The sequence below is a fragment of the Lathyrus oleraceus genome, chromosome 5 (genome assembly GCF_024323335.1).
Source record: "Lathyrus oleraceus cultivar Zhongwan6 chromosome 5, CAAS_Psat_ZW6_1.0, whole genome shotgun sequence".
Lineage (NCBI taxonomy): Eukaryota > Viridiplantae > Streptophyta > Magnoliopsida > Fabales > Fabaceae > Lathyrus > Lathyrus oleraceus.
In genome coordinates, this window is record NC_066583.1 from 451,708,761 (window position 1) to 451,735,851 (window position 27,091).

The following is a 27,091-nucleotide window of genomic DNA, read 5'->3' on the forward strand; positions in this document are numbered from 1 at the left end:
TAGTACAACAGATGATCAGATGACTCGGAGGATGGCACGATGCATTGCATTCATACTTCATTCACATTTTGCATTCATCTGCATCAAACCTATGCCTAGCCATATGGGGAGTATTACTGATTAAGAATCTGGTTGGGAGACATCCGGATGTCAGAATGTAATTGATGAAATATTGTCCGTCTCGATGAAACCAGAATCAAAGGACGGAATCTTCCTCATATGGGTGGACGTTGCATTCATGCATGTTAACCTGTTTGCTGTTTTGCAGGTATCAGTGTCTAACCGCTGCGCACGGCTTTTCCGCCAAGATACCCTCCCAGATTCAGCAAATCCGGAATGATGAATCCGCCTAACGCCGACATTCTCGAGCTGAAAGAGATGATGAGAGAGTTGTTCAAAGTCGTGCAGGGGATCGCCTTGGGGCAGAAGGTAATTGCCGAAAAGGTGGAGAAGATTGAGGAATGGTTGCTAGCGGAGAAAGTTCAGGGAAAGGCTCCGTCCTCCGTAGTAAAGAAGCCCTATGACAATGATCAGCTCAAGAAGGAAGTGGAATCAGGTGGTGTGCAAGCCAAAAGAGAACGTGGTAAGGATCGTTACCACCCATATGCTGATATGGCAACGATCCCTACTAGTAATCAATCTGCACAACAGCAGCAACCACCACCTCAATTGAGAACACAAAGAGCTGGGGGCCAAGTGAGAAGAAGGACGACAGACCGTCATTTCAATAGGCCGCCTGTGACTTACGCCTCTTTGTTTAAAAGGTTGATGGATCTTGGGTTGGTGCAGCCGAGGATATTGGTTCCAGGGAAACCGGATTAGAGGGTTGCCAGTTACGATGAGGATGTCAGGTGTGAGTTCCATGCTGGGGCACCCGGACATCACATTGAGGATTGCAGAGCCTTTAAGCATGCTGTCCAAGACCTGGTGGATTCCAAGGCCCACAATTTTACACTGTCATCGAATGTTAATGCTAATCCCATGCCGGCGCATGGTCAGGCGATGGTGAGTGCAATTGCTGAAGATTCGGATCACGCCTGTGCGGTAGGTGAAGAGACTAACAGTGACTGCAAGTTTAATGGTTGGATAAAACCGTGCGTACCAGGGATGGGGATCCAGAACTGGAAGGCCTAAAAGGATCATAACCGTCACTCATTCGGAAGAGTAATATTTCTTGTTTTGAAATTGACGCTTCAGAGGCGGGTCGAAAGCAGAATGGTAGCCCTGTTGAAAGAGCATGTGGATACCTTCGTCTGGTCGTGTCAGGATAAGCCAGGGTTGGATACCGATGTCGTTGTGCACGAGCTACCATGGAGAGAAGACTGTCCTCTATAGAAGTAGAACGCCGGTGCTACTTATCAGAGAGCCATGGTGGCTTTGTTTCATGATATGATTCATCATGGAATCAAATGCTATGTTGATGACATGATAGCAAAGTCCCAAACAGGAGAGGGGCATCTGGTGGATCTGGCCAAGCTGAGTGGACCAGTTGAGACAGTTCAAACTGAGGTTGAACCAGAATAAGTGCACTTTCAGAGTGCGGGCCGGTAAGCTGCTTGGGGTTCATTGTAAGAGAGTAATCGAGGTTGATCCTGCAAAAAAAAAAAAAAAAAAAAGAAAATAAAAATAGAAAGAAAAGCAATAAGAGAAATGCCTGAACCGAGAATAGAAAAAGAGGTTCGTGGTCTATTAGGTAGATTGAACTACATGTCATGGTTCACATCTCCTCTAACAGCCACGTGTGAACCCATATTCAAGATGTTGAAAAGAAAAGATCAAACGGTCAGGTGAAATAATGATTGCCAAGGGGCATTGAAAAATACAAGAATAAGTTGCAGGAACCTCCGATTCTGTTGCCTCCCTGTGGAGGGACAACCATCAATTCTGTACTTGACGGGCCTCGAGGGGTCTATGAGGTGTGTACTGGGGCAGCATGACGAGTCTTGTCGAAAAGAGCATGCAATTTACCTTAGCAAAAAGTTTACCGACTGTGAAACAATACATTCACTGTTCGAGAAAACTTGATGTACTTTGGCATAGGCTGCTCGCCGACTGAGACAGTATATGCTGGTTCATACCACTTTGTGGATTTCAAGATGGATCTGATCAAGTACATATCTGAGAAGTCAGCATCGACCGGACGGGTTGCGAGATGGCAAGTGATTTTGACCAAATCTGATTCAGTATACCTCTCAGAAGGCAATCAAGGGGAGTGTATTGTCTGATTACCTCGCCCAGCAACCCATTGAGGATTATCAACCGAGGAAGTTTGAGTTCCCTGATGAGGACATCTCGAGGTGCTCATATCGAAAGATTGTGAGGAACCGATCCCGGAGGAGGGGCCTGACCCTGAATCCGAACGGATTCTGATGTCTGATGGGGTTAATGTGAAGGAGTTAGTGCCGTTTTGGTTGCACCAAAAGGATCCCACGTTCCTTTTTGCTACCCGACTAGCATTTGAATGCGCCGACGATGTGGCAAGGATGAAGCTGGTATCCTGGGTATCGAACCTCGGTGCGTGCATCTACTGGGGCAAAAGCCTTTCTCACTGGTATATGGGATGGAATCCGTGTTACCGGTTGAGGTTCAAATTCCCTCTTTGAGAGTCTTGATGGACGTGAAATTGCAAGAGGCTGAATGGGTAAGGACCCGGTATGAGGAGTTGAGTCTAATTGAAGAGAAGAGGCTGGCAGCCATCTGTCATGGGCAGTTGTACCAGCAACGGATGAAGCGTGCTTTTGACAGAAAGGTACGACCTCGGGTGTATCACGTAGGTGATATGGTGTTGAAAAGGATCCTTCCTCCTCAAGACGATCGTGGGGCAAATGGATAGACAATTATGAAGGTCCATTCGTGGTCAAGAAGGTTTTCTCTAGCGGAGCCTTGTTGCTAACGACCATGGATGGCGAAGATCTTCCATCCCTTGGGAATGCGGACGCAGTTAAAAGATACTTCGTGGAAAAAGAGACCCGCTGGACGAAAAGAACAAAATAGTCCAGGCAAAAATGGGCATCCCGGCGAACCAAAAAATAGAAAGAAAGGTTCGGGCAAAAGTTAGGGATAAAAAGAAAATTGTACACCCGGCAAGTCGAAAACCTGAAAAGGCGACTTGGGCAAAAAAGGGTATCCCGGTGGACTGAAAACCCGAAAGGGCTGTCCAGGCAAAAGAGGGATTGAAACGAACAACTGCGTCTAGCATGATCGTTTTTGCTTTGGTTAAAGCAACACGGATAATCCCCGGTAGGGATCAATCGGAATCGTCTTGTTCAGAAGGCAGAAAGCACGGAGAGTCTGAGGACATATGGGGTGTAACCGAGTTGGAACTCGATGAGATCACGGGTTTCACATTGCCATTAGGATAGATTTTTCCTTTTGTGCGCAATTACCTCTTTTCAGGAATTGCTTCCGTTGTATTTCTCAATTTGAGCCACACATTTTTCCAATCAATAAAATGCATATTCAGTCAAATAATTTTTGTTTTTGTTTTTCATTACCGCTTTGATTGCAAAAACGTCCAATTATTGTGATAAAGAATCCTTGCATTTTAAGACATACAGGTCCCTTCCAATGCATGCTTATAAGATTGAAGCTTGAAATCTTATTCGGAAGGTTGAGTGACCCAAGTGTTGAAATCTTGACACGCCTGGGGCATGGTTTTATCTAACGATCTCTTTTGCAGGTACTGTTAGATATTTTCCCTCACTTGCAGGTTGTGATCTGGAAGCTTTTGACGAAACAAATCCCCATGGAGTCCAATCAGGGACGAATGAATGGAAGAATGGTGAAAGGACGACGGAAGGATGTACGACGATCCTGGATATTAATCAAGAAGACTCTTCAAAGTCTGAAAATTGAAAAGTCTGTATAAGTCCCAGGAGTTCGCTTTCCGTCGAGAACGAAGCGGTTTGGAATATAAGATGATGGAGCAGAAAAGTCCAGACGAGTCTGGGAGCTCTCAAAAGTGGAAAGCTGACACTGGAGTTGGATATTGAGTGCCCTGGTTCGACGAGTCGGTGGGTGTGTTCAGTACCAGGTTTTCCCAACTCCCTAAGCAGAGTCAGAATGACTAATTCCCCAGCAGATCCAAGGTCTGTGGCTTCCCTAGCAGGGTCAAGATGGTTATCTCCCAGCAGGTTTCAGATTGATGCTTCCCCCAGTCGCCAGGTCTGGAGGTTGCTGTTCCCCCAGCGGAGGTATCTGTGGGTGGTGGTTTCTCAAGCAGAGACGGGATTGTTGTATCCCCAGCAAGTCAAAGACCGTTGTTTCCCCACAGAGTGCAAAGGAGGTTTTTCCCCAGCAAGGGTTGCCTATTTCCCAGTAGCAGTGCTATTCCCCAGCAGGGTGGAATCGGAGTATTGGCGAGTTCCTCGGCAGAGTGTCTCGAGCTCCCCAGAAGAGTCCCTTGAGGGGGATACTTTTTATACATTCATCATGTAGAGTAAGCGAAGCATATTGCATAGAAAAAATAAATCGCGTAGCATTTCCATAATTATGGAGCATTACGCAGAAAAATCAATCATGCATCATATTGCAAGCATGAGCTAGTCTCAGACCGTGGTTACCGTTTGAGAAGTGGTTGCATGAGGGTGAAGGTGTTGCTCCGAGGAGTTTGGCACCGTTTTTTATCAACAGTACTTCCCCAGTAGTGTGATACTGGAGGAAACTTTTCCGTCGGACAGAGATGGGAATGTTACGCGATCAGCGCGATTCAAGCCGTGGATACCGCTTGAGATTTGGTTTCACCGGATGGTGAAGATGTTACTCGGATGAGTTTAACATCATGACGCAATCAACGCGATTCAAGCCGTGGATACCGCTTGATATTTGGTTTCACCGGATGGTGAAGATGTTACTCGAATGAGTTTAACATCATGACGCGATCAGCGCGATTCAAGCCGTGGATATCGCTTGATATTTGGTTTCACCGGATGGTGAAGATGTTACTCGGATGAGCTTAACATCATGACGCGATCAGCGCGATTCAAGCCGTGGATACCGCTTGAGATTTGGTTTCACCGGATGGTGAAGATGTTACTCGGATGAGTTTAACATCATGACGCGATCAGCGCGATTCAAGCCGTGGATACCGCTTGAGATTTGGTTTCACCGGATGGTGAAGATGTTACTCGGATGAGTTTAACATCATGACGCGATCAGCGCGATTCAAGCCGTGGATACCGCTTGAGATTTGGTTTCACCGGATGGTGAAGATGTTACTCGGATGAGTTTAACATCATGACGTGACCAGCGCGATTCAAGCCGTGGATACCGCTTGAGATTTGGTTTCACCGGATTGTGAAGATGTTACTCGGATGAGTTTAAACATCATGACGCGATCAGCGCGATTCAAGCCGTGGATACCGCTTGAGATTTGGTTTCACCGGATGGTGAAGATGTTACTCGGATGAGTTTAACATCATGACGTCAGGTCAGCAATGTTCCCCAGTAGTACGATACTGGAGGAAACTTTTCCGTCGGGCGGAGATGGGAATAAAATCAAAGGACGTTACGCGATCAGCGCGAAAATACAGTTCAATCAGAGAAAAGGAAAAAGATTATCGATCAGAAAGTTTTCGGGGTTCAAGAAAAGCATAAAAAAGAGATGATAACCCCCAGCGGATATGTGGTGTTCAGGCCATGGTTATCCATGCGCTACCATTTATTTTGGTATCCAGGTCGACATTCTGTTTCGGTGATCAGGCCAACTTTCTCCGTACCAAACAGATTTTTCTTCAAGATTGTTTCTTTGCCGATTCTGACAGGCGCTGTTAATTATTTCCCATCAGAGTGAAAATTGTTCGTCTGTTCTTTGTATTCAATCACTCTTCATCCTGATCATCTGAAAGCCGAGGCTATTCATATCGACAGGTTCACAATGGATTGAATAGGGGCAGCTGTAACACCTCAAAATTTGCCCTCCTCTCTTGGGACTAGCTTAACATATTGCATATCATTTTTTTAGGTCATTAGTCATTGCATATTTGCATATCATGTGGCTACATTGAACAAGTCATCCTCCAAGTCTTGGTCAGAAGATAAGAGGTTGAGATTCAAGCTGAGGGTTTTCATTGGACTGATCACTAGCCATCTGAGGGTTGTGCATCAATTAGGGTTTCATGGTTCCTCAAGGAGATTGAGCTTCATCTTGGTAGAAATGGTACATCATCATCATCATGGTTTTGTCATCATCAAGAGATTGATCAGATACCTTGAGATTAGGGTTTTGACCTCTGGTCAACCCTAATCATCTGCATTGGGCCAATCAGGGCTTGGCAAGGAGATGGGGTTTTCAATGGATATGGGTATCATTTCATGGTTATATTGAGCTTATGGAAGCTAGGGTTTCATCATTGAGCCATTTCATCAGGAGTTTGAGGCTCAAGATCATCAGTGCACGGCCAATTCATCTATCAATCAGCAAAAGTCAACTGTGGTCAACTGTGCCTGAATTCATGGATTTGGAGGAGGGAGAGAGTTAGAGACACTTCATTCATGTCTAAACAAGTTTCATTTGACATTTCAAAGATCAAGAATGAAGAAAATAAAGTCAGATGGAAACTTTCCAAAAATAGAAAGTGACTTGTAATTGAAAATTGCCAAAAATGGAAAGTTTTTCTCCTCAAAATTACGTGTCCAAAAATGCTTCAAATGGAATTTTGTTCAACATGAAAGTTGAAGATCTTGTTCTCCCATTTCCAAAAAGTCCAAGAACATGAATTTCTCATGTGTGGTTGGCATGTTATGATCAAATCATTTTCAGAAAAAGTTGATTTTTAAAGTGGCATAACTTTTGAATGGAAAGGCCAAATTGGGTGATTCTTTTTTGAGCAAACCACATTTGACATGTACTTTCATGATGCATCATCACATTTCATCAAAAATCATCATATCAAAATGGCATTTTTCAAGTGGACTAATTTGTATTTTGGTGGGAAAAAAGGTGATTTTGAGAAATACATGTCATTTGCATACCAAACCAATTCCAACACATCATAAACATCATTTTGGACTTGCTTGAATGGTTTTTGCACTGTTACATTGGCTGCATTTTGAAAAGGGCATTTTGGCCAAAACACTTAAATTGCATTTTGCTAATTTCACTTGAATTTGCTAATCTTGATTAACAATTGGATTAGGAAGTGGTATATATGCTTAATTGTAACAGAATTCACATAATCACACTTCACTTTTTCAGATCCACAATCACAATCTCAAAATCAAAACCAAAATTCTCTCAATTCTCTCAAATTTTCTTCACACTTTTTTCACTTTTTGGATCGAAATTCTTGATTCTTTCTGCTTCTTGTTGCACTAATCTTCTTCTGCAGGTGAAATTGAAGATCTGTTTGAAGCTAACAGTGGAAGATCTTGACCAAATCGCAACTGTTGCAACCTTGAGCATCCATGGCATTTTGAGATTTCTCCATCATCAAGCATTTCTGAGCTAAAGAACTCACTCCATTCACTTTCCTAATCATCATTGAACTTCTGTTTGCAACTTCCAAGCCTCGAAAACACCAGAATCGTGAGCTGCACATTCATAAGGTGAGAATTCAAATCCTTCGATTCTTGCAATTAACATGTGTTTTAGGTAGATCTTGCAACATAGAGTAGACTGCAGCTTGAATCGTTGAATTTCGTTGAGTATTGAGTGAGAAATCTGGAATTGAAGTTTGACATGTAAATGTTCTTTTGATCGATTTGAATTTGTTAGTTTGAATTAGGAAAAATTAGGTTGATATTCATGATGTGTGTTGAGAGATCTTTCCAACGGTGTATAGATTGTATGATTTGGTTAAGATTTGTTCATGCTGGGTTTTGATGATGAACGCGCGAAGAACACGTTCAAAAATTTCAGAAATAGGCTGTTTGATCCTCAAATTCGTGTTTGGCCTTGCTGTTAGCGTTTGTGAACAGTAGCGCGCGCTACTTGCTGTTTTGAATAGGGACTCGGTTCGATCCCACTGTACAGCGGTTTCCTTTTTGCCTTGCCACATTAATTTCCATATGCTTTCATGTGCTTTACATACTTGTTCAACATTTTTTTATTTTTTCCTCAACATCAAAAATCCATATCTCACTCGATTTTGATCCAAATTTGATTCAATTTTTTGTGCCATTCTCCTTGTGATGTGATCCATTTTTTGGTTATTTTTAATCATGTTGTGCACGTGTGGAAAAATTATTTGGCTAGGGATTGTTTGAATGTGTCCTTTTGTGCACCATGCTCACCATTTTGATCATAAAATCTTGATGCTTCATTAGAAATTTTTGAAACTTTGCAAGTGTGTTCTAGAAATCTTAAGGAGCATTTTGATATGTGATTTGCAATTTTTGAGTTCCAGGATTGAGAGTTATGACATGATCTTTAGAGGTGTTACATTTTGTGCCATGCCATGCTTTGTGCAACTTCTTGATTTTATTTTCTATGCTTGTTGAACTTGAGTTGAGCTGGATTTTTGCATGAGATTACATATGGATGTTGAGAAAACATGTGAATTTCTTTGGAATTTTTGAAAGCATTTCCTATTTGATTGGGATTTTGTTTGCTGTTTAGTCATTTGTGGACCTTTTGTGAGACATGTTTCCATTTGATTTGTGAAATTCTGGTTATTAATTGGATGGATGTGAAATTTGACATGTGTATGGTAGACACTTTGAAGTGCATCATGGTTTTGGTCTCATTCATTTATCATGTTTGATTTCTGTTTTATGATTGGTTGAAATTGATGCTTGTTTTGATGCCATGTATGGGCTTGCTTGGACTTGTCTGGACTTTATGAATTTCATTGACTTGCTTCCCTTGGTCCAAATGAGCTGAAATTTGGTATGATTGACATGTTATGGATGCTGTTTGATCAGGAACTTTTTGGGGATTTATTGAAATATTTTGGTATTGATTTGATTGTGATCATTCTGTTTGGTCCTTTGAGGTTCTAAATTGCATGTTTGGTGCCTTTTCTTTCATGAAATGATAATGATGAATGATATGAATGTGGAACCACTTGGGTTTGATTCTTAATTGTTTAATCTTGATGTTGGATAATTTTCACTTGCTGTTTTGAATTTTTCATCTCCTTTGGACCCTAGGCTTGTCCTAGTGGTCTTGTTTCTCACGTTTGGATGTGCTTTTCAGGTTAAGAAGCAAATGCTTTAAGGAGATTAATGCAAGTTGATTGAGTTTGGTTGATTGTTATAAACTAACTTGGTTTATTTTGTAGGATGCTTGGCTCACTTGAGTTGGTTGTGCTTTGCACATGTGATTGATTGTGTTGACTGTTGATTCTTATCTTGTCTGTTTTGACTTTATGATTGGTATACTGACTGAATTAGATTGATTTCAGGTACTTTAGTCGCTAACAGTTCCCTTGAGAACTTGCTTGTGTTGCTGCTTGGTTGTATAAACCAATTGAGGTAGAATTTCTTTTCTCCATGTAGTCTGGAAGACCTGGCCTGTTACTTGGCCAGGCACCTGTCTGAAGTCCTCCTTAAGAGGCAATGTTTGTGCTTGTTTATTTTTGTCCCCAAGCAGGAAAAGACCTTGATTAAGGCAATTGGCAGAACCCAAGGGATGTGCAATCCATCCCCTGCTATTCTTGTTGAGTCGTCCCTCTGCTCACACTACTGTGTTGATGCATTGGGATATTAACCCAAGATCTTGTACAGTTGTACAGTTGAGTCAGTGTCATAAGTGTAGAAGGGTTCCCACTTTCTGAACCCACACTTCTTTGTCTGAAGCTCTCCCTGGCCAGGGATAAGAGCTGTGAAGTCTAATCTTCACTCACCTTTCATCTGGCTTCACCCTGACTCTCAATGTCAGGGTTAAGAGCTAACACCACCCTGACACAGTTGTGTTGCTTTTGCAACTTAACCCTTGATTGAGCCCACCTTGTCTGGATATAGTGTGTGCTAATTGCGAATGTTTGCTTTGTTTTGATTATGTTTGCATGACTTGCTTTGCCTGGTTAGGATTAGCTTGCTGCCTGAGCAAGTTAGGATAGAAACCTTAACTTAGGGACGATGTGCATGATAACATCTAGGCTCGAGTTAGTCTCCCTAGTTGTGTCTCCCTTTGTTATCTGGTTAGGCTAGACTTTCTCCCCTGTTAAGGGGAACTACGTCGCCCTGATCCTCATACCAGATGAGGTACGTAGGCAGGAGACCGTGCGAGGTCTCTCCGGGCAACCTTTTCTTCTTTTCGTGTGCGTTTGCTTGATAGTTGCTAGGCTCGAGTTCCCGACTCCCTAGTAGCTTGTTGCTTGTTTGTTCTTGTGTGTGTCAGGATATGGATGTAAGACCAGCGATTGGCTGTCCGTATCCTGAGTGTGTTTGTTTGGTTCGGAAGCCGATGTAAGTCCAGCGATTGGCGTTCGGGTTCCAGGTTTGCCTGTGTTTGTGTGTGTCTTGTTTGGCGTGCGTGAGCCGAACTACGGTAGCTCTGATTCTCGTTCCAGACGAGATACGTAGGCATAGGATGCGACATCCTAGCGAGCCCTCTCCCCTGTTCTCTCACCTGTGTTGTCTTCAGTGTGTGTGTGTGTGATGTTTGTTTTAGCAACCTTTTCCTATCTTTTGAGCGTGGATCCCGTCGAGTACGACGGATGCGTAGGGGTGCTAATACCTTCCCTTCGCATAACCGACTCCCGATCCCATTCTCTTTGGTCGCGAGACCATGCTTTTCCAGGTTTACTCTGAGCGTTTCCTTTCCCTCTTTTGGGATAAATAACGCACGGTGGCGGCTCTGTGTTGTTTTGTTTTAGCCCGCCGGTTGTTTTTCGCAGATGCGACACTCACTCATGGCCTTCCCATACATAGTAGCTTGAGCAATGAGGAACTCAGAAGGGAGACCTTGAATTCCACCTTTGGTAATCATATGAGCACCAACCAAAGATTCATCTATGTGCAACATGTCTGCTATCTCTTGTGAAGTAGGAATACTCTCCAAGCCACTGAACGACACCTGATCCAGAATAGGTATACCCACAAGATAAGCATACTCCTCAAGGGTAGGCAAAAGCTGGAAATCCGGAAACGTGAAACCCAAGAGATCTAATACATAAGATGTCAAATTCCTTAACTCTTTCAATTCTGGTTGTCTGAAACTGTACTTCTTTGTATTCCTTCTTTGTCTTTCCATGTCTGAAAATTTTACAAATAAACCCCTTAAGTTCCTTGAAAATTTTCTTATTATTTTGATGATATGAATGCAAATGGGTGCATGAATGCATGAATGAAACAATCACACTCAAGGATCAAGCAAAGCACACCAAACAAAGGTCATGGGATGGATCATATTATCCTTAATATCAACCATCCGTTTTGGTGGATTATGGTTTACACCTTATCAACACCCAAGTTCCATTGATATTAAGGATACCTGAACGAATCAACCATGAATCAAGGGTTTGTTGTAAGTCACGAGCATGGAGTTAGGTTAAGAACCACCCAAAAGGGAGTGTACTAAGGTTTAAACCTGCCAAACATGTTCTACAAGAGGTTCCCATAGTCATCATCCCATCTTTTGGATATTATCGGAGAAACGACTACTCGTATTCCAAAAATATTCTCAAGAGAGACTCTTATGAGTGTAGTATCGCGTAACAATCGTATCAAATCTTACACTTGAACGACCTTCGCACTACATCCTAAGCATAGGTCAAGATGGGTTTGGTAAACTAAGGTCCTTGGCTTCTAAGGTCTATATTGGAAAAGTAATGTCTAACCACAACTTACTTGTGTGACATTATTGATCCCAACATAACCTCCACCAAGTGAATGGACTTGCAAGTCAACTTGCTAAGGAATAACTCCACACAAGTCGACAAGACTATGCCATTCTCCTATCCTAACTGCACTCGAGTTCGGGTATAGAACTCATCTCACGAAGATCACCAAGCATACAAGGAATTAATATTCAAACAATTCAATCATTACATACAATACAATAATCCCAAATTGCACAAAAATATGTCACAAAAAATAATATACAATACAATTCAACAAATATGAAAAGTAGGCAAAACCCACTAGGCAAATTATTTATCCCCAGCAGAGTCGCCACTTTTCTATAGCGGGGTATTCGTTACCATTAGAGATATTGACTAAATCCAAGGTAAATCATACAAGTCGAGTCGCCACCGCACTTCTATTTATCCAAAGGAATGGTTAGAAAGCGAACAAAAACCTAAAAGTTTTATCGAATCAAAAACTAGTAAAAATGTCAGAGATCTGGGTAAGGGGGTTGGTTATGCAATGGGAAGGTATTAGGCACCCAAAGCATCCTAGGTACTCCTAGGGAGCCCTTTTCACATTTGTTGTAAGGATGTTGTTTTTTTTTGTGAAAATTTATTTGTGCAAACATGATTGAAGGGATGAGAAAAGAATATACAAATTTATTTACATTTTGTGTTTGAATGGATGAACCCATTGCCTACGTACCATCTTAAAAAAAGATTAGGATCAAAACCTCGTAGTTCGGGGTAAAAAAATTCAAAAAGAAAAGTTGGTGAATTGATTGGTCCAAAAACCTTAAGGTCTTTTGTTATCAAAGGGAGAAAACTCAACCTAAAACCACAAATCCACCATGTGAGGATAGCTTCGACATGCTAGTGAGGGGTTAACCCTATAATAAGCATGGAAGACTCATTGTCCATCACTAAGGATAAAGGTGAGTATTATATCTACCTCAAGGATAAATCAAACCTAATAGCTAATGGTTATAAAAAAAGGGTTTGATTAAGAAGGTGGCCATTGAAACCACAAAAAGTATTTGAATGGGTTATATTTACCAATTCAAAGTATTTACAAAAATATGGTTAAAGTGGATTAAAAGGTTCAATTCAGAATAAGTGTTATGAAAAATAAGTTTTGAAAATCAAAAGCATAAGGCTTAGGTTTCTAATGTTGAAAACAAAAGTTATTGTTTGCACAAAAAGTTTTGGCTTGGGTTAGAATGGGGAAAAAAAGGGTTAAATTCCTAAACATACAAGAGATAAGGGAAAAGAAAATAAAACCACATTAGGAGTTCCCCTCTTGAGATCATATTGATGATCCAAGTAGCTCCCATCCTTTGGAATAAGCAGTCACAAACAAATTAATCGGAATAAACCTCCAGGGGGTATCCCACAAATAAAGTGGAACACCAGGCCATCTCTGCAAGAGTCATGTGAGCCCTCACAAAAAAATTTAACAAACAGGTTAGAGAAACAAGATAGGGTAATCAAGAGTTGCCCACAAATCAAAATGTAACCACATGAATCATGCCCTTAAAATTCTCACAAAAAAAAAGCTCACAAAAAGCAACCAAGGGCAGGAGGCCTAAACCTCTTGTCAAACACATACATTAAAAGGGTATCAAAAAATTTCAGGTTGAAAGCCTAAAGTAGTGGAAATAGGGCATACCTGATTGGGGAGGATCGATTGAAATTGAGTTGCACCCGTGAGGTTTGCAGAGAAATCTGAGGGTTTGCCTCTGGAGGTTGCTCTGAACTCTGTCAGCTCTTCTCTCACTTTCTCTTTCCTGCCAGGGTAATAGGAATGGCCTCCTTTCACTTTCTTTTTCCTGCCATAGTAATAGGAATAGAATGTCCTTTTGTTTCACTGAAACTCTGAATTTATAACCTGGTTTTTGTGGACCTGTGGGCTCAAATGAGAGAGGCCCAAGTCCAATTTTTTTTTTTGTTATTTTTTTTTTTTAGTAAACAAAAGTAAGAGAAACAATGATGTATAATTCAAGCATGCTTGGTGATCTCAAACCAATCACAAGGAGTCTCACCCAAAGGCAAAGGGAACCAAGATGCTCATGATCCTTGAGGCTATGCAAATGCAATGTTATGATGCCATGAGGGATCTTAGGGTCAAAATTGGGGTCTTATAGTCGGGCTCCAAACTAGCTTTGTTGAAACCCCTATAGTCAACACACATTCTAACTTTGCCATCCTTCTTAGGTATATACACGATGTTTGCGACCCATTGAGGTTACTTTTCCACTGCTAGGAAACAAGCGTCACATTGTCGTTTTTCCTTCTCACGAATTTTAAGAGCAATGTCTGGTCTTGTCCTTCGAAGCTTTTGTTTCACAGGTGGGAAGTCTGGTTGAAGTGGTAGCTTATGCTCAACAATATTTGTGTCTAAACCGACCATATATTGATATGACCATGCAAACACATCCACATACTCTTGTAGCGGCTTGACAAATCTCTCTTTGACGATTTCCTCAAGTGTGGTCTTAATCTTGACCTTCTTCTTCTCTTTGTCTGTGCAAAGGTTGATTGTCTCAACCAGATCTTAATGTGGCTGAAGGGCTTTAAACTCGTGCTTGAGCAACCTTACCAACTCATCGGGGATATCATAATCATCCTCACCCTCTTCTTCCGCTTGGTAGATGGGGAGCTTAAAGTTATAAGAGGTCGTAGGGTCATTGGATTCAATAGGTTTATTGATTATTCTGCATTTTTTTAAATGATGGCTTTTAGAAAAGTGATAATTAAAAATGCAAAAAGAAAAACATATTCTTAGTTTTGAAAATATTGTCATTTCTAAGAAGAAAAACAAACAAAAAAACTAATTGAACAATAAGAATTGAACAAAATGTCTTTTATTCATTATGATGATCTTTTGAAAATAAAAGAGAGGCCCTACACATGATCCTTTAGCCTTAGGCATAACTAAGGATTTAAAAAAGAAAACAAATTTACTTTGACATGGGGATAATTTTAGGAATATCAATTGCCTCTCAGTTGTTCAAAGCAGCTTCACAATGGTATACCAGATATGGCATTTCTTCCTCCATTGTGTTCTCTTAAATAGAATTGACTTGATTTCCATGGATGTAGCCAGTGCTAAGAAATATCTCCTGGAGGCTTCGTACATGGTCCTTTGCAGGGACTCAGGATTCTCTTCTGGAAGGGGACATAAACCCTAAACCCAATTGATCATTATTATCACATATGTTGATTATTTATCCCCAACCTTCAGGGGTTCCACTTTCCAATGTTGACATTACACTCTTCAAGGATGCAAAGGATGAGTTTTCCTTCTTATTGAGGTCCTTTCCTTCCATAAAAGTGGCTTTGGCTATCTCAAGAGCTTGGAAAGATGTTTCTATAGCATCCTCATCAGCCTTAATATACCGAAAGGAGGACAAGTGGAAGCCACTTCCCCAATGGCATGTATCCAGGGACTTCCTGTCATACCCCAAATTTGACCTCCACTTTTTATTTTTGGATCAAGATTCATCTGCACACCATTCATGACAATCTCATATGTATCATACAAGCACCTTAACATCCGTAAGCATCTTCATAGATTTAAAAGTTTGTAGTGGGATTCATGGCTTGGTATTCATATGTATCAAGTCTAAACCCTAACTCTTGCTTGTGGGATACTCTTGGTTCTTGATTTAGTCCTATAACCTAGTGCTAGGGGGCATGTGATGTGGAGGTAGCTTCTTGAGCCTTGGAATTTGTTCACTTCACCTTTCACCTTGATCCTGGAAATCCTAATTTGTTGATCCCCCTTGTTTAAGGCATTGTGGAATATATGATCATCTTTTGACCATGCAATCTTGAAAATACTAGGCCCTTTCCCTTGTTGCTTGTCTAATCATTTATTACTTGATCCTTGATCCCAAACCCTAATTTAGGAGGCGCACCTTGGTTTAGCACTTATTGGTCTTGCTTAATCATCCAATCACTTATGTATTACCTCATGCCCTAATTATTGCTTCAAGGCCTTATTCTATTCATTGCATTGGTTGTACTTGACTAAGCTTTGGTTAGCTATTTCTTTGCTTGACTATTTACTTGTTCATGCATCCATATCCATGTCATTATGCTGCCTCACTCACATGTTTTGCTTTGATTCCATCCACAGTCTTGGCAAAGTCAATAATACAAGTTGCATTCAAGACATGTAGTTGCTTGGTTTACAAGCTTTGTTCATCACTTTGGTCCATTGTTTGTTTTGCATTGATTCTTATTGTGGATTCCCTACTTCATCATTTCATTTGTATACCATTGCTTATTAGTCAATTTATGACATTTATGATCCATGATGATTTTATACACATGCTTGATCACTTGATACTTTAAACTCATTTATTCAAACTTATGGCTCATGGTTCATATTTCATTCAAACATGATTTTAGTAGACAAAGAAAAACATTGTTTCATTACATTCAACAAGCATGATTATACAAATACTCATTCATACAAATGCCCATTCCATCATTTTTTACAAAAGAAAATAGGAAGAAAAATATTTGACCAAGGTTGACTTTTGTCAACTTTGACCAAAGTCAACACCCTTTTTTCTATAGTCTTAACTTCCATATTTTCAATCTTCATAACATTCATTACTAGCATTCATCCATATGATTTTCAATTTCATTACCAAAGTGTGTACTCATAAAATCATAACACATAACATGTTTCCATTATGCAAAGTTTACAAGTCCCTACATCAACAAAATCCTATTATACAAACCCATATGACACGATCCAAAAGAATACATAACTCATGCATTTTGCAAGCCTAACGGTATCCTATCCTAATGCCTAAAACATGTCATACTTCAAGAAGGAAAACATGCTGCTTGGGATTGGCAACCCATGTCTTCCATGCTCCATTCACCATTAGTTTGTCCATGCTTCCATTGAACAACAACAAGACCTTGCCATGCTTTACAAACTTGCAACAACTCTAACATTTTAACCACCCTACAATACCAGTTCAACATTAGTCCAAGTTAGCAACAATGCCATCTGCAACAGGCTAAGCGAATGCATTAATGCATAACAAGATGACCACATACGCAGACCTTCAAGCAACATTGGCACTGCATCAATCCAACATGACATCATGGGCAATGCAAACCTGCAATGCATAACAAGTAGGCCTTCCGTAAACAATTTCTTACAGAAGCAAATCAATTCAAGAAACCATAATAGCAAGGCATTTACATGAGCTAACAACATACCACAACCATGAAATCAAATTAACCTTCTAACTGAACCCAAAACAAAACCAGTATGTTTATCACAACCAGTTAACTCATTTAAAACCAATTCACTCATATCCAACTCAACAAGAATTGAAATTAGAAATTAAAGCGGGACCACACTAGTTTTCACTATAGACAAAAACACATTTCAATCACACATTCTTTCACTGAATACAATTGTCCTCATAGACTCACACTCACTCTTCACACACTTGCATCACACGAGTCTCACATACGATTAACTCTATTTAAACTTTCATTTTTTGCATCTTTGGGGTGCGAAAAATGGATACTCCCTTGCACACAAAATCATCACTGATATAAATAAACCAATTCAGTCACACAATAACACACACAAAGAATCATTCAACTTCACTCCATCTCTGAAATCTCTCAATCTCAATCACAAGAAGGGGAAGAGAAGAGAAAAAGAGATCGAATTAACTTACCTAAATTCAAAGTAATTTGAATTCATCAGAGCCACTGTGCCAAAGTTTCTTTTTCGATCGACTCATCAAGTAAAAGTTACCATTGTGTAGAGGACGCTTCAAAGAACCATAGCCCTCTCCCAATTGTTTGAATCCATACACTAACGAAATTCAATTTTAACTCCAAGCTCTAGGGATCCACCTATATCAGAGTCAATCCAGACTTGTCTTTGAGTTGTTGGACATTTGATGTCCATTTTTGAGCTTAGGATGAAGTGAGGGTCATTTTCATGTAGTTGGTTGATGTTTCTGGGTTCTTCGTCGCTGCCGGAGGAGATGCCGGTGCGACATAGACGGTGGGGATTCAATTTGAAATGGTTTGCATATTCTGAATGCCCCCCATTCTATTTTTTTCCCATGGTGATTGGGCTTGGGCTACATGTTTTCTCCTCTCACTCTCAAATCCGGAAAACACCCCATGGCCCAAATCACTCTATTTATTTTTTCTTTTTATTTTATTATGAATTTTATTTTATTTTGCTTCACTATTTCAATTTTATATTATATATTTTGATCATATATTGAACTCTACTTCATTTTGACTTTGATTTGATTTTAAATTCATTCTTTGTTAATATTTTTTATCTTGAATTTTATTCATTATTATTTTAATTCTTTTTCAGTCATTCTTATTCAAATTGTTGATTGCTTTGGTTTTTGTTTAAATTGATGACTTGGTTGGTTTTGGTTATTGTGTGTATCAAGTCTTCCACATCTCAAATCATTCATAGATGGACTTGAGGTTGATTCAACCTTCCTTTATCAAAAACTATTGATAGATGATCATGAATCATCTTTAACACTTTGCATCGATGATAGGTTATCCCTCGACGCGCCATATTTTAAGTCCTTTGATTTATGGATAGATGGATCCCTATGTGGCTTCTTCACTCTCTTTGTCTCCATCCCTCTACTTCTTTTATTTAAACCATTGTGGGTCATGTTTCAGGATATTAACTTACTGTTAATTCTCTAACATGTTTATCACATGGATTATTATTGAACGGCCTCAGATAGGTATGAATTCTACACAAGCCTACTTTTGATTGCTTAACATAGAGCTAAATTGTCCCGATGCGATCAATTGACCACTAACAATTACCAACTATTAAATTAATGACTTTACTTTCTTGTCATTTACTTTTATCATTTAATTTAAGTTATTAATTTGAAGTCATTCACTTTTATGCATTTACCTTTATGCTCCTAACTCCTAACGTATTTATCTTATTGCACTTGATTCTTTTAATTTCTTCTGATTCTTGTTAAGTCACTCTAAATAAAATCTAAACATAATAAAAGAATTAATGGAGTGGATCACACTTTTCCCTGTGCTTGACTTGGAGTGTTGAAGACCTTTTGTACAATGGACTTTAACTTAGGTTTAGAACTTTTTCTTGACTTGGAGTGACCTTGGACCCATGGATCTTACAGACACCTTGACTTCCTTTGCTCCTATTGAACTTTTTAGCTTGTGGTCTTATTTCATCTTTTTTATTCACCTGCTTTATGCTTGTTTCACTCATCTATTAGGCTTAACACACATTAACGCACACAACTTTATTTTAGGCTACCTAACAACGAGACATATGACAGTACCCTTTGCACCCACATGGATTTCTCTTGGGCTACCTAACAATGAGACCTTAGGCTAGTTTTGTATGATCATGCATCCTTTTTTGTTCATCAATCCTATTCCCTTTCACTTGGCTTGATCAAATTTCCCTTTGTCAACCAACTCCTTTTCATCTAGTACACTTCCCCCTTTGTCTTTTTCAAGTGATCATAAGTCCCTTGGTCACTTGATGGGACTTAAATTTGTTACCTTAGAGATTCATCCTCTCAACAAGTTCAAGACTCTCAGTGGTCTACATATCTCCTACGCAGATCTCAATCATCTGACTCATCCCCACAAGCATCTTTGGGAACCAACTTCAACAACTTATCAAACATTGGCTAGGCTTGCATTCCATGAGCCTTAAGCAATAAAGACTGATGAGATGGGATCTTACATACACTTTTATAGAATATCTTTGAGTATGGAATGAATGACCCAGTTCCTCAAAGTATTTGTCTCTGTTCATAGACTTTAGTGCAATTCCAGACAATTCACGGACAAGTCTTCAACCTGCCCTGTAGCTCTTTTTATCTCTCCTTTTGGTTTAAACACCATTTCAATTTTCCAGCAGGGATACAACTTTAAGGTCATTCCCCATTTCTTTCTTTTGACACTACTTTTATTTACGTTCTTGGTTATGACACTATAATTCAGGGATACACCTTTATGGTCATTCCCCATTTCTTGTTTTGACACCACTTTTATTTATGTTCTTGGTTATAACACCACAATTAAGGGATACACCTTCATGGTCATTCCCCATTTCTGGGTTTTGACACCACTTTTATCATTTTGTTCTTGGTTTTGACACCACAATTTAGGGACACACCTTCATGGTTAACCCCCTATCTTTTCCTCTTGGGACACACCTCTTTAGTTAACCCCCATTTCTTGGTTTTGACACCACTTTCTTTCTTTCCTTTCTGGTTTAAACACCACCCTATTCATATATTTTTCTCAGCCTTTCTCCTTGGAACTACGGAGCTCTAACTTCCTTATTGCACTATAAGGATACATAGGCATAGTGATGCGAATTCTTGACGAGCACTTTTCTCCACCTTTTTTTCTTTTCTTTTTCCCCCCGGTTCCACGAACTAAGAAGTTCTTACTTTCTCATTCCACCATGAGAGTACACAGGCATGAGGGCCACGATCCTCCTCGAGCATTCTTTTCCTAACCCTTTTTCTTTTCTGCTGGTACATGAAGATTGTAACACCCATCCAAGCAAGATCATTCAAAATGGTTCCCATAGATTACCATGGATGTAAGGGGTGCTAATACCTTCCCCTTGAATGACTAGTTTCCTTACCTATTTCTATGTTTCCCTTGGGTTTTATCGATATTTTCCCTTCCCTCTTTTGGGATAAATAAATTTCGGTGGCGACTCTGTTGTATCTCCGAGCGTGTCATGCATTCGGTGCGTACACAATTTTTTTCAGCTATCTTCAACTGGTAACTCTGTTGGGGAGTACTCTGGTTTTCTAACTAGAGAGAGAGTCAAGTCTAGTTTTGTTTGTTCTTGTCTGCTTCGGCGTTTATGTAAGACTCCAATTTTGAACCTAAGATCCCTCATGCAATTGCATCATATGTATAAGCATTGGGATCATACATTGGCTTCCTTTTTACCCCTCTTTCATTGGGTTTGTTTTGGGAGAGATCACCAAGCACCATAAGATTGTATCATACTTGTATACTATCAATTTTATTAACCAAAATACCAAAAATATGTCTTTGTATTTGCCTAACTCTTTTGTAGGTAGGGCATGGTTCCCATTGGTCTATCAAGTTCATATCTAGGGTTTAAGACCCTTCTGTTTAAGAGAACAACCAAGGATTGATCCACAAAGTCTCTAAGCATCATATATGAGTCCCAATGATCTCTACATGTTATTTTCATCAAGCATTCTTCAAGAGTGTGGAGTTGATTTGCCTTGGAAACCCTAGTTTGTCTGGGTATCTTAAGTAACTTCTTCAACAAGCTTCTTCACCAATTGATCCAATTTCTCAAGGGGTACTCCAAAATTCATCATATTATGCATATATGATATACCATGAGCCTAAAAAGTCAAGAGAATTTCAAATTAGCAAGTTGGTTGATGGTGGTTGGCCAGATGGATTCATCTGATCAAAACTGGGCCTCCCTGGACCCTATCTCCTACAATTTTCACCATATGAAAATGATTTTAAGAGAAACGTTACTCTAAATGACATTACAAATAAATTTCATGTTGAAGTCTAGAGCTAATTTTTCTTGAAAAGTCATTTCTATGTTTAAACATTAAAGGTCATTTTGTCTAAACCCTAATTTAAAAGTCAACTTCCCAAAGCCATAACTTGCTCATTTTTTATGATATGAAAGATTTCCATGTTGAAAAATCAAATTAAATATGTATACTTCAACTTTGATGTTTGGAATGAAAGCTAAATCAACTTTTATGAGCATGTGATATGAGGATACATTATAGGTCATTTTGGACCAATACCATTGAACAAGTCATTTTCCTCAACTTCAAAAATGCATAACTCTCTAATTCTAAATCCAAATGATGTCAAATTTATGACCATTTTGAAGGTATTTTAAAGAGATACAACTTTGATAAAGACACCTTTCTCCTTTGGAGCTCACATAAAAAGGTTAGTAAGGTGGAACATTGAGGTATATGACTTGACACTTAGAAAAGTTTTCAACATGTTGAAATTTCCAAACTTCCACCTCAAAATTCACCTTGATCCAAGTTCCAAATTAAAATGTGTTAAACACAAGAGTTATTCCTCTTAATCTAAGCTTTCCAAAGAGTCCTAATTCATTTATTTTGGACCAAGTTTGCTAGGGCTGCACATGGTTTTAACAGGCCTGCATCATTGGTGGAAATCAAAGTTCAAATGACCACATAACATTGCCTTACCATTGAAGCTTCATTCCAACCTCATTTTAGATGCATTTGTACCTAATTGGATAGCTTCATGGGCCTGTACACACCCATGCAAGCTTGTGCATGACATTCCCAAATTTGGAAGGAAATTCAAGTGTGCAAAAAACACTCACAATTGCTATAAATATGGACCCTCTTAGCTCATTTGAAAGGATCCTTGCGTGCCAGCTTTGCCCCCTCTCTTCAAAGCCTCACAATTCAATGGAAAACTTGATAATTTTCACTTGAAAATTGAGTTTGAATCTCACTGTTTGGAGATTCAAAATTTCCAGGATCCAAAGCTTCTTTCCATTCCTAATCCACTTCTGCAAGTTATTGGAGCAAGATCAAACAAGAATTGAAGCAAGGAAGAGCAAGTTCTTCACAACATTGAAGGTATTTTCTAGAAATTTCCTTCTCTTAGATTCTCACTCAATTCTCATTAATTCTCTTGGATCTTTGGTTGTCTGAAGTCCTACCAATGAAGGCAAGAAGATTGAGTTGCTTTGAGGTTAAATCGAAGCAACTCAGTTGACACACCTCAAAATTCAACTTCTCATATCTTTCTATATATTTAGAGTTAGTTAAAATTGAGGTCAGATTCGTGCTCTACGCCATTTTTTCTTTCAGATCATGTCCTCCTTTTTCATTTATGTGATGGTGATGACTTAACCAGTCCGGCGAGGTTCGCCTGAGAAGGTGACCGGAGGTTTAACGTCAGTGATGTATTGGACAGGTTTTGAGCCACATGATCAATTCAAATTGTTTTAATCTCGTGCGTTGCTTGTAAGTATCACTTGTGTTACGCGTTGACTAGTGATTATGGTGGAAAGCGCGCTTGTGACCACTTGATCTGCCACCTCAATTAATGAGGGAGATCAAGTGGTCCACATTTTTTTGTATTTTCTGATTTTCATTTTATTCCTTTGATTTTCATTAATTCATATTAATTTTAATATTGATAAAAAAAATATGAGAGTGACACCAAATTTCTTTAAATAAAATCCTCTTTCATATTTTGAATTAAAATTATTTTTTGGATCATTATTAATATTTTTCATGATTTAATTGATTTTTAGATTATTTTTAATTGTTTAAAAATACTTTTAAGTCTCTAAAAATTCTGAAATTTTTTCTCCAAGGTCCTTTGACCTTGTTTGACCTTTGATAAATCCCATGGTCATTTCTTTGGTGTTTTTATGAGGTTTTAGGAATTTGACAAACCATATTTAATTTAGTGCATTATTTTTAGTATTTTTAAATTGAATAAATGTCAAATAATTGTGTTGATCCATTTTGATTGTTTGTATAAGTTTGACTTGTGTTGTTGGACCTTGGTCAAGGTTGATTTGACTTTGTTACGTTAAGATCATTGGATTTAGGGGATTGATGGTACATTCTATCTCCCAAAATGAATGAATGATCTTAATTTGGTAAAATTCCTCCTTTGTCCAATTTGAGTTTTGATCCATTCCCCTCCCTCTTCATCTCATTCCCCTTCTTTATGCATTCATATCATGGACCTATGATATCTCTATATCCTAAGGCTAGTTGATTGCAAAATCAACATAAGTATGGATGAGATTAGGCCACCATTTTTGCATATTCTTTTTTTTTGTGTGGTATGTCTCATGAGCATAGTCCATTATATTATGTCTCTAACATGCATTAACACCAAGATTGTATTGCCCGATCTCAAATAGTTGTGACTTCTACATAAGTCCACTTACGGTTGCTTAACATATCGCTAAATTTTTGATACAAAAGGCATAACATTTTAGTTAGTAAGATTGTAAGTCTCCCCTCTTTCATGATATTGTGTGGAAACTTGGCCTTTTTTCCTTCCTTTGGAAGATGTCTTGGTTCAAGGATCCATGCTTGTGATAAGTGGGTTGAGTGTTCTCCAAAGAATGACTTAAAATAAAAAGCAAAAGAAATACTAACTTCCAACTCATTAACAACTAACATTTAATTTCAAGTCATTTACTTTAATGCACTTTATTTTTAAGCCTTATTCATTTGCCATTATTCATACCATTCAAATTGTTTATGTTAATGTCTTTTTCACTTTGTCCATTTGGACCATATTTTGTGATATATTTTGCATGTGTATATTGTGCTTGTTTGTGTGGTCTGTAACACCCTTCTAAAATACCCCAATTATTTAATTAAAATAATAAACATATATCAGAGTAATTATGCAGTTAAGGGTGTCACACAATCATTCACACCATGTTCCAAAATAACTGTCATGCTCTTTATTTAATCAATTAAACATTCGCATAAATCGCAGCGGATATAAATCAAATCAATCAAAACATGTAACATACTACATGTAAACTGGTTCAACAATCATTAACAACATAATTCAAAGGTTCCCTCCCGATGTTACATCTATCAGAGCATGACCCACTAAGGAGATTACACTAGACTCCAAGCATTCGCTTCTACTCAACTCATTTCTCGTTACCTGAAAAATAGTTGTAAGGGTGAGTTCCTCAATCGATATAATAAGCATTATAAAATCTCATGTCATGTTAAGTAATTTGACACATTAATCACCCTAATCACAACATAAAATCAGTAACAGCACATCAGCTCAACATCATACTCAACACCAACATAAAACACAAGTATAATCTCAAATCATACTCCATAACAACACAAACACACGTATAATATTGGAATACATCCATTCATATTATACGCCATACATACATTATGCAATGAGACTCCACACATGCGGTACCGACTATTCTTGAACATATAGTTCAAGCTCACCGATCAATCCAGATACGGCTACTAAGCTCACTAGTCCCACTCATTTGAGATCTAATGACTCACTCACTAATTCCTCACCATGGGAATTAGCTACAGCCCCGAAGGCTATGCTATGCACACTAATCATCTAGCATGCAAACATCAACAACAAATCCACAATGATTCACTCACTAATTCCTCACCATGGGAATTAGCTACAGCCCCAAGGCTATGCTATGCAAGCTAATCATCTAGCAATGCAACATCAACAACAAAATCCACAATGGACATATGCTCACACTCTAAGCCATACAACAGTCCATTTACAATTGCATACATAACATGTACATTCACAACATTATGCATACCATCAAACATCATCAACACATGTATCAAAACATCATATCATGTCAAATAATTGAACACAGTATTAGCACACTCTACTAATACCTATACTGCTCAAAACAGCGGGAATTAATCCCTGTTACATCATAGGCCAACATAGGCCAACCCTCAAATAGGCACACAACATTTAAAACACCAATTTTCCACTCTGCAACAGTGTTAACCGGTTAACGCCCTGGGTTAACCGGTTAACGCAGCACAACACGCTTCCTGTCCCAAAACTTAACAGTGTTAACCGGTTAACGCCCTGGGTTAACCGGTTAACGCAGCACAAACAGCAATATTTCAGCAATGACAACAGTGTTAACCGGTTAACACCCTGGGTTAACCGGTTAACGCAGACAAAACAGCAAATTTTCACAATTCAAAACAGTGTTAACCGGTTAACACCCTGGGTTAACCGGTTAACGCAAGACGGAAGCTGTTCCTGCGCTAACTCAAGGCAGAATGCAGAATTCTCCGCATTTTCCGCCATTGGAGGACTTCCGGACCTCCGATTCCAATTCCGTAAAAAGCTACACTTTCGGAAATTTACAACTAACCCAAACACAGATTCAATTACAGTCTAACACCACTTATTCATCAAAATTTCTCAGCATTTCAAAATCCCAATTAGGGTCAAATCAACGGCTTATCACTACCCATTACATATTATCCCATAATACCCATTAATCGACGATAAACCCCCCTTACCTGAGTTAATCCGGCGAATCTCAAGCACCAAGCTCTTCTCTTCTCCAACCTTCTTCCTCTTGCTCTGCCTCTTTGCCCTTTTCCTCTTTCACAATCGCTTCTCTGCTTTTCACGTAAAAACCTTTTTACTTCAATGGGACTTTTTCCTTAATTCCAACTTATATATATATATTTTCCAATTTATATTATTATTCCAATAATAATAATAATTCAGTAATTCCAAAAATAATAATAATAATAATCCAATTATCCAATTAAATTAATAAATATATTATTAACTTAATTTAAATAATTACCATATTATTATCGGGGTGTTACAACTCTCCCCCACTAAAAGAGTTTTCGTCCTCGAAAACATACCTCAAGCGAACAACTCTGGGTAAGACTCCTTCATCTTACTCTCCAGTTCCCAAGTCACATTGCCACCTGCTGGTCCTCCCCAAGCTACCTTCACCAAGGCAATCTCTTTACCCCGCAACTGCTTCAACTCTCGATCCTCGATCCTCATAGGTGATGTTTCAACAGTCAGGTTATCTCTCACCTGTACATCATCTACTTGGACTACATGCGACGGATCATGAATGTACCTCCTCAACTGAGACACATGAAAAACCTCATGCAAATTTGCAAGCGACGGCGGTAAAGCGACACGATAGGCTACCTCCCCTATCCTCTCCAAAATCTGATAAGGACCAATAAATCGAGGTGTCAACTTCTTCGACTTCAAAGCTCGACCAACACCAGTTATCGGAGTAACACGAAGAAACACATGATCTCCCTCTTGGAACTCAAGTGACTTCCTCCTCTTATCATGATAACTCTTCTGACGACTCTGAGCAATTCTCATCTTCTCCTGAATCATCTTAATCTTTTCTGTAGTCTGTTGAACAATCTCCGGTCCAACCACATCACTCTCACCGGACTCATACCAACATAACGGTGTCTGACATCTCCTACCATACAAAGCTTCAAACGGTGCCATACCAATGCTCGAATGAAAACTATTGTTGTAGGTAAACTCAATCAAAGGCAAATAACAATCCCAAGCACCTCCTTTTTCCAAAACACAAGCCCTCAAAAGATCCTCTAATGACTGAATCGTCCTCTCAGTCTGACCATCAGTCTGCGGATGATATGCAGAACTCAATCTCAGCTTAGTTCCCAAAGCCCTCTGCAAACCTTCCCAGAACTTCGATGTAAATCTAGGATCTC

The 27,091-nt window shown here is 39.2% G+C and overlaps 1 long non-coding RNA gene across 1 annotated transcript; it reads right to left on the reverse strand.

Annotated features, from left to right (window-relative positions):
• Positions 1-24,288: 24,288 nt before the first annotated feature.
• LOC127082384 (uncharacterized) lies at positions 24,289-26,489 on the reverse strand. Its single transcript, XR_007788173.1, has 3 exons — positions 26,240-26,489; positions 25,880-25,981; positions 24,289-24,491 (listed from the first exon to the last, which is right to left on the reverse strand). It is a non-coding gene; the product is annotated as an uncharacterized LOC127082384 (long non-coding RNA).
• Positions 26,490-27,091: the final 602 nt, after the last annotated feature.